At 40.3% G+C, this 9,587-nt stretch overlaps 1 pseudogene across 1 annotated transcript; it reads left to right on the top strand.

The window, feature by feature from the left end:
* The first annotated feature begins 7,194 nt into the window (after nucleotides 1–7,194).
* LOC112622593 lies at nucleotides 7,195–9,056 on the top strand (annotated as a pseudogene). The gene is made up of 2 exons (XR_003119007.1): nucleotides 7,195–7,288; nucleotides 7,419–9,056. The product of XR_003119007.1 is annotated as a protein RCC2 pseudogene (transcript).
* Nucleotides 9,057–9,587: the final 531 nt, after the last annotated feature.

Below are 9,587 nucleotides of genomic sequence, written 5' to 3'. Positions count from 1 at the left end.
GGCCTCCTTGCCAAACATTATATTTTCTGGACTCCCTTGCAGCTAGGTGTGGCCACTCAATCAAGTTCTGGGTTCATGTACACGTGGCATATGTAACTTTGTCGTCATAGGAAAGGGCAGCCTCCTTCTGCATCCTTTTGACTGCAACATAAGTATGGTAGTAAGCTATTTTGGACTGTGCCACCCTAACAGTGAGTAGGCCAGAAGCCTAGGTCCCCACCAATGGGAAATTGCTATGTCAAGTCTGGGCTTGAGAAAAACAATATTTCCTACCTTTTTTCAGGCATTTTATTTTGTCTTTAATACAGTGGTTGAATCTGTGTCCTAACAGATGAATCATTTACTCTCAGGGGCTTGGGTAGATTTGCCCTCTCTTGGTCCCAAATCACTATCACAAACACTCATCATTGTCCAACCGACCCAAATACTTAGTTTTCATTTCCAAATTCTGATGAGAAGGAATTCAATTGCCCAAGCTCAGGTCAAGTATCTAGCCTGATCTAATCATCTATAACTGAAAATAACTGGGGTTTTGGGGTTGAGTAGTGAGGAGGCAAGTCACATGGTACAGACAGCTGCCCCAGCCAAAGACTATCAGTGTTGTAGGTTCACTGATAGTAGGATATAGAAGAGATAATGATTACTGGCTTGCCTAAACCTGTGAGGTGTTATATTATACAAATACATAGAAAATAAGCTTTTGTTAGTTTTTTTATATAAAAGCTTCTAACATATGTTGTGGATCAGTACAGATTCCAGGCAAAGCCCCAGAACCCCAGAACCCTCTACTTCTGTAGGACTACCTGATAGTCACTGAATAAAATGAACATCCTGCACATATAAACATCCTGAATCATCAAAATATGCTTCAAATATGTTTATTTATTGAGTTGATGAAGCCTAAAAAGTGCACTTATAGATTTTACAAACATTTCTAGCCCAATATTTTATCTAAATTAATCAGAAAACTCAACTTATTCAGTTACTTTATACTCTGCAAACTTAAGTTACCCAAGATGTTATCGGTGAAGTTGTTTAGCTATGACATTGTCAAAACCTTTTTATGATATGTAACTAAACTGCTTGCAATTTGTACATTTTACTTCCACAATTTCATACTTAGGTTTAAGTGTCATACTTAAATTATAGATCAATATCAAGGAATAATGTGAGATTATTGGAGATATAGTCTCTGAGATGTTCCTTGTCAGTGAAGCCATTTGATTTCTACCAAGCCTATAGAGCAGCTTTTCCAAAGGTGCGTTCTGCAAACCACTGGTACTCATGGATATTCTGGGACAAAAGGAATTCCATTATAAAATAAATTTGGAAAAGATGCTGCAAGTTATATTTCCCTGTTGGAGTCTCATAATGCTATGCATAATGAAGGCACTGAGATGTCCAGCTGAACCAAAACATGTGACATTTGTCCTCCCATTTTTCCTCAAAATTTTATACCTTGGAAAATGCTGTGTACACGTGTGTACTACAACGGGCAGGGCAAATGCAACAATGAGGCTATGGGCAGAATTTTAAGAAACAGGCCAAAGTAGCTTAAGCAGGGATGAGGTTGCTCAAGAAAGACAAACTTTTAAGCCATAAGGACTATATACATGTCTAAATGAGCTAAAAAGTGCGAAGAGACATATATTTTAATTTTACCACCAGGGTTATGGCCCTGCCTAAAAACACAGACATTTGTCTAGTACTTTATCATTTACAGGGCAACTATAGATGTATGTAAATTACACTTAATCCTTATATTAACCTCATGATATGAAGTGTTATTCTATTTTTTAAGTGAGAGAGGTAAATATTAGAGTGGTTAGGGACTGGGCCTAGGACATGAGGACACACAGCAAGGAAAAGATAAAGGTGAGATTACTCGGCAAAAGAAAGTCTATCTTTAAATAAGTTTGGAGAGGCTCAATACAGCATAGATCATTGACCATTCTAAACTGTTGTCAGCAGAAAAACTCCTCGGCCTTAGATATCCCCAAACCTATTTGCTTGCAACATGTTTGTTTAAGGTTATTTTTTTTCCCACATTAATTTTCTATCAACTTTCTAGGGAACATACTTCGAAAATGGCTGCTCTGGATCATTGATTTCTTACCAGCCAAAGACAAGAATTATCATGGCCAGGAACTTCCCATAAATCATGGCCTATTAGTCAGACATTCCTGGAACTGGATTAAGGTTTACCTTTGTGGTTTATATAAAGAACACCCTTGCCAAGTAATTAATATGCCCTGATCTCCTTCCCCACTGCAATTTGCCCAAATTACTCGGGTGTGACTTAGCTTATAGAGGTTTTTCTCTTGTGCGTGGTTTCCAAGAATGGAGGCAGGTTGGTGCCTGTGTTATGGGTTGCTTAAAACATTTGGAATCTTATTTACCTTCTGAAAAATAAATGGGAAGCATGGGTCAAACTTTAAAAATGAATACTCCAGATGAAAAGAAACTGATAACCATACCCAGATGTTAATTTAGTGACTGCATCTCATGTGATGCCATGGCAATGGCAAATTCCAGTGTTTGGTGGACCAGTGTGGGGAATGTTTAAAGACTTCCCGACTCCAGTTAAAAGCCAAGAATTGTTTGTTGGGAAGGTCTTGCAAGGTCTTTCAGTTGCCATTTTTAAGTAGACCAATCTCCCGCCAGTCTATACAAGTCATTATAAACACATCGAAGGATTACTCCAGGAGGGGTACCTAAGAGTATGTTATAAAAATGCAAAAACACAAAGACATACAAGCTACAGTCTTCACCTTAAAAGCATTTTTGGCGGGAAAAGTTGATGTCATTTAAATGATTTCGATTTAAACTTTCCTCTAATGCATATTCATTCTGGGTGACTAACTGGAGAAAAGAGGGGCAACTTTGAGGGAATAGTTATACCCTCAATCTTTTAAATGTTTTAAAATTAAAATCCACAGATCCATTATTTCTTCTGTTCTTTTTATGTTTTCTCTCCCATTCATAGTTGACATAGACAGTATGACATATTATTAAGTCTGTCAGCTTCTGTGAGCCTCAGTTTTCTCACACCTAAAATGAGAGGATTGGGCCAGAAATGGTTTAAGGTTTCCTTGGATCTATGATTTTAGTGTAGTGCCTGGCCATGGTAGATACTGGATAAATAATTGTTGAATAATTCTGTATACTTAGTCACATATTTTGACCTCTACCAAATACAATAGTTCTGCTATCTGGCAGACCCAAGTTAATACCTTGGCTCCACAATTTATTAGTTCTGTGAACTTGAGCAAATTACCCTTCCTAAGGCTTTTTGGCCACATCTATTTTATGGAAAAAAAGTGCTCACCTCATTAGGTTAGTAGAGGATGAGATGAGTTGGCCTCCACCACCCTCAGGGCAATGCCTTTGATACAGCAAGCATGCAACAAATAGTTGCTGGTATTACCATATTAATAGATGCTTATAAGAAATAAGTATCAGTAACAGTAGGTCCACGGGAATTTCCAGACAGAAATTTCCACAGAGCTAGAACCGTTCTCTTTATGGGTTCTTGTCTGCCTCAGATGGCATCCATTACAGTGGGGAATGTGTTCATAGTCAGAAAGTTTTGCTATCTCCATGCTCCTAGTTCCTAGAAAATCACTTGCCTCATTGTGAATGTTCCCAAGTTCTTCATCTCCAGCCCACCTTCTCCATCTCCACCCCACAGTTTCTGCCCTACCATCATCTGGCTGACTCCTGTACTTTCCATTCTTGCCAGCTTTGTAACCTGCCCTTTCCTGGTCAGGGCACTTTCCTGATCATGCCTATGCTCTGTCCCTCTTCTCAGGCTCTCCCACTGAATGTGAGTTGCTTGACCATTTTGATGTTGACTATTTTATTCACCACTCCATCCCAAGAACCTAAGCACGTAACAGGTGGCCAACAACTATTTGCCGAATAAACAAATAAGGTATTCATTGCTGTTGCTGCTTTTAAGACAACTTGGTTTCAGATGAATGCTTCAAAATACTAAGATAGCCAAGTCTCAGGTCTTCTCAGTGTTAGATAAGTTCCAGGATGTGGATTATCCAAAGACTATGTAGTGAACTCTATAGCACCCTTCATGCTTATGTTTGAAAACGGTTGCCATTTTAAGGATTCAAAAAATGAAGCTACATTTTATATTATGGCTCAGAAAGAAATGGTCAGGTTTTTCATTTCTCCATAATTTTCTACACCCTTTATCAGATATGGCACATCAGTAGTCCTCTCCAACAAATGCATAGCCTATCTGTTTTTATCATGTCATCAAAGAACTAGAGGTTGGATAAGCATTTGAACTTCAATGGCTTGCTTCTTGGGTTGTAAAGTAACCACTTAGGTGCAACTTAAGTTTATTCTGTATCGTTTATAAACCAACAAGACGATGAAATGTCCTGAGGCTGCAAAAAGTAGCTGAGAGTAAACTGTAAGACAGATCTGTTTTAAAATACAGGGTCTTCCTTCCCTTTGACAAGGAGAAGAAATTTCATCTATCTGTAAGTCTGGCTCTTATGGTTGTTAAAACTGATGCAGGGATGACCTCCATATTTATTTCATTAAAATCCCCTGAAACTTCTTTTAATATCTGTGTCTTAAAAAGTTTCACTCTTTGGAGATTACATTATGAAGTAAATTTTATTTGAAAGCTAATTCCAAAAGAACACATTTTGGCTTGGCTCATCTTCAATGTAATAAATAATCTAAAAAGAATCACTAATGTCATATTTTCAGATGTTATTATCAAGATAATATATAAGTAGAATTTTTCAAAACTACTATAAGTGGTCAAGATAATGTTTATGCAGTGGTCAAATTTAATTTAAGCTAGAGGTCTACACAACAGTCTGAATGGTATTGTGAACTTAGAAATAACAGTAGAGATCTTCTCCAGGAGCAATGACTGAATTTATTCACTCTTTGGTAAGTGGTTACTTCGTGTTGGGCATTGCCTTGTGCTCATGATGTACAATTCATTCATTGATTTATAAATGCTTTCAAAAATATGCCTTGAATATAGACATGCCAGGCACAATTCTAGATGCTGCTGATGAACAAGTCACACATGGTCCCTGCCACTAAGTAGCTTACATTACGTGATGGAGGGAGTTGTAAAATATAGACATATAAGAAACATGTGCTTCAGACTAATCTTCTTCAAAGAGCAACCCTAAGATAAATAGCAAACTTTTCAACAAAAATTAAGAAAGCAGAAGTTAATGGAATGATATTTTTAAGTGCTAAAAGAAAAAAAAACCCTGCTAGTCTAGAATTCTATATTCTAAAATAATTTTCAAAAATTAGAGCAAACCAAAGGCATTTTCAGTCAATTAAAAGTTGAGCAAAGTTGTCATTAGCAGACCTGCAATACAAGAATTATTAATGTAAGTTCTCCAGGTTGAAAGACAATGACCCCAAATATCTGACAGAAGAAAAGAAGGTTCTCCAGGATGTGTGTGTGTGTGTGTGTGTGTGTGTGTGTGTGTATATATATATATAATTTTATATATTATTTACATTATATATTTTGTATATGTAATATATATTATATATTAATAATATATGTATTTTTTTGAGACAGGGTTTTGCTCTGTCACCTAGGCTGGCATGCAGAGGCATGACCATAACTCACTACAGCTTTAATATCTCAGGCTCAAGCAATCCTCCTGCCTCAGCCTCCCTAGTAGCTGGGACTACAGGCATGTATCATCACACCCAACTAATTTATTTTTATTTTAATTTTTTGTTTTAGTATTTAGTACAGATGAGGTTTCACTATGTTGCCCAGGCAAGTCTTGAACTCCCAAACTCAAGTGTTTTTCCCTCCTTGGCCACTGAAAGTGCTGAGGTTACAGACATGAGTCACTGTCTTGCCCCCATATTTAAAATAAATTTTTATTTTATCTTTTACATTCTTTAAAGCAGCAACAGCAATCATGTCGTGTAGGGTTTGTGTCATTTGTGAATGTAAAATATTAAAAACAATATCACAAAGGCAGGAGGAAAGTAAATGGAGCTAAACTATTTTGAAGTTTTTGCACTACTCATGAAGTGGTGAAACTACTAATTTAAGGTAAATTATACTTAGTCTGGAATGAGATGCATATTACAATCATTAAATTATGTTTTATATTCACTAGAAATATAATTCAAAAATGTTTAAGAACTAACGGAAAAAGCAAAATGGAATGCTGAAAAATACTTCACTAATTAAACAGAAGTCAAGAAAGCATCATCAAAGGAACAAAAAACAGATGATTTAATAGAGACGAAAAGCAAAATAGTAGACTTATACCCAAATATATTAGTAATTACATTAAATGTGAGCGGATTAAATACTATAATTGAAAAACCAAGCTTGCCAGAGTGAATTTTAAAAATTATCCCAAATAATTCCTGCTTGTAAGACACACATTAAATCTAAGGACACAGATAGGGTGAAAGTCAAAGGATGGTAACCTTATACCATGCAAACACTAACCAAAGGAAAGCTGGCACAGCTATGTTACAAACAGACAAAGTATAATTTAAGACAAAGAGTAATACTAGATATATAGAGAGTGACATTTCATGATAAAAAGGGTCAGTTCAACAGGAAAACACAATTCTAAATGTATACGCATCTAATAATATATCTCTAAAACAAGAATTGTTTAAACTAGAAAAATTCACAATCATACATATAGATTTAAAACTATCTCCCTCTGTAACTGATAAAATAAGAAGACAAAAAGGCAGTATCCCAAAACTGCAGCATATATTTTTTTTCAATCAGACCTGGCAAAACCCATCAGCCTTAGATGATGAGAGGGCACTTTGACTAAAGTATTGATATTAAACCAAATTAAAGTCACCTGAATTATGATAATATATTCTGGAAGTAACATAGGCACTCTGTTAAGCCTAGGGAAATCCATAAAAATGAGGTGCAGCCTTTTCCTTCAATGAACTCATACTTTAATAATAATAATAATGATAACCAGGGTTTACACAGCAGTTTTTGTGTGCAAGCAACTATTTCAAATGCTTTATTTGTATTAATTCCCCCAAGAACCCAGTGAGGTGGATTATTATCTCCCATTTCACAGATGACAAAACCGAGGCACTGAGAAGCCAATCACTTCATCAAAGGTCAACCCGGCTAATAAGTACTAGATCTGGGATTTGAACCCAGGGTTCTGGCGCTCTCCCATGTTCTTATTTCCGTTAGCCCTCTTTGAGAGTGAGCACTTCTTTCCTTACCAGGATTTAGGGTTCGGTAGAAGTACTTTGGAAAGCGTATCTGGTGAGTGGGCTGAAGCCCCCGTCTGCGCCGGAAAAAAAAAAAAAAAAAAAAAAAAAAAAAAAGCCCTCAGATCCGTCTTTTAGTTGCTTCTCTTCGTTTTTTCTCTCTGGTTTCTCATCACTCCAACCAGCCGCGACCAGGCCCAGGAAGAAGGCGGCGGCGGCGGCCTGGGAGGAGCCGAGCTCGGGCAACTGCGCGGCCCGCGCCGGGCCCAGGAAGCGCGGCGGTCCAGCGGGCAGGAAGCGCGAGCGGCCCGAGCTCTGCAGTAGCGGCAGTGGCAAGCGCGCGGGGCGCCAAAGAGCGCGTCAACTTGAAGGGTCAAAGTGTAATAGGCAGCTTTTGATTTTGGGGGCAACCAACTGGGACATGATTGGTGAAAAGGAGTGCCTAAACAGCAAGCTGCTTACCGCAATTTCGGCCAGAATGTGTGGGGGCCCCACAGGTATGGGTGCCTGGCGGGGGTCCGGGTGCGGACAGTGGTCTAGGGTTCCTGTGCTGCGCACAGCCTCCTCATCACCACTGAAGGGAAGCTGTGGAAACGAGAAGGGGCAGCTGGGACATGGCGACACCAAGAGAATAGAGACCTCCAGACTCATCGAGGGTTTCTGCCATGAAGTTATCATGTCTGCAGCATGTGGGCGGAACCACACCTTGGCCTTGACAGAAACGGGCTCCGTGTTTGCGTTTGGGGAGAACAAGATGGGGCAGCTGGGCCTTGCCAATCAGACAGACTCTGTCCGCAGCCCCGTGTAGATAATGTATAACGGCTGGCATTTACTAAAATGGCCTGTGGGGCTGAATTCAGTATGATAATGGACTGAAAAGGAAACCTCTATTCTTTTGGGTGGCCTGAATATGGTCAGCTGGGACACAACTCGGATGGGAAGTTCATCTCCCCAGCACAGCGGATAGAGTACGACTGCGAACTGGTACCCCCGCGAGTGGTCATCTTCATCGAGAAGACAGATTCTGCCTGTACCAAAAGGTGGTTGTGCACGCTAGTCCTGGACTCCCAGAAGCGAGTCTTCTCCTAGGGCTTCGGTAGCTATGCCTGGCTGGGCCACGCAGAGCAGAAGGACGAGATGGTCCCCCACTTGGTGAAGCTGTTTGACTTCCCTGGGCGTGGGGTGCCCCAGATCTATGCTGGTTACACCTGCTCCTTGGCCCTCAGTGAAGTGGGTGGTCTGTTTTTCTGGGGGGCCACCAACACCTGCCATGAATCTGCCATGTACCCGAAAGCAGTGCAGGACCTCTGTGGCTGGAGAATCTGGAGCCTGGCTTGTGGGAAGAGCAGCATCATTGTGGCCGCCGATGAGAGCACCATCAGCTGGGGCCCAACACCGACCTTCGGGGAACTGGTCTACGGAGACCACAAGCCCAAGTCTTCCACTGCAGCCCAGGAGGTGAAGACTCCGGATGACATTTTCTCAGAGAAGGTCGCCATGGGCTACTCACACTCCTTGGTGATAGCAAGAGACGAAAGTGAGACCGAGAAAGAAAAGATCAAGAAACTGCCAGAATACAACCCCGAACCCTCTGGATGCTCCCGGAGACTCCTCCGACTCCACACCTCTCGCGGCAGCTGTCGTTTCCATATGCACTGGGACGTGAAGTCAAACAAGGAATTTAAAAAAAGCAAAAGTTGACCGAAGATGCATTTTTGTTTGGACTCTCTGAGGTTCCGTTTTACAAGTGATCCAACCTTACCTTCTTTTTTTCTGTATGCTTTCCAAAGTACGTTTTTTCCCCTTGATATCGATTTAAAATACTTGCTAATAGTTGACTTATTCCTACAAAAGAGGCAGAAACTTTGAGCAATGTAGGTTTTTTTAAAAGCTTTTTCTTTCTTCCTCTCCTGAATACACTCCCCAAAACACCCCTTTCCAATTATAATTAGCATTGCGATCCAAGCAGATGCTACATGGAAGAGGAATTGCCATTTACTAAAAAAAAAAAAAAAAAAAATGTCCCTTACAAGAACCGGCAGCAGCTAAGCAAAGTCAGTTCCTTGCCGGCCCGCCTCCATCCAAAATCATGCTCGCGTGCTTCGGAAGCGGGTCACTCCTTGCCCGCTTTTTCTTGCAGATCGTACTAGGCCAGTGTCAGTTCTGTTTCTCCGCTTGGCGGCCTGTACGCCCACAGCCTTCTGGCTGCAACACTATAGAATCTGCCCTGTCCCCGGCCATGGGGGATTGTGAGTCTGTGCTTAGCCATTTATATCGACCTCAGCTGTTAACGAAGTCCAAATGAAAATCAGGTGATGGTGGAACCATGTGGCCTTGGAGGTGGGGCAGAGGTG

Source organism: Theropithecus gelada, chromosome 4 (genome assembly GCF_003255815.1).
Source record: "Theropithecus gelada isolate Dixy chromosome 4, Tgel_1.0, whole genome shotgun sequence".
NCBI lineage: Eukaryota > Metazoa > Chordata > Mammalia > Primates > Cercopithecidae > Theropithecus > Theropithecus gelada.
The sequence above is the reverse complement of the archived record's forward strand: the minus strand, read 5'-3'. Positions and strand labels throughout refer to the sequence as shown.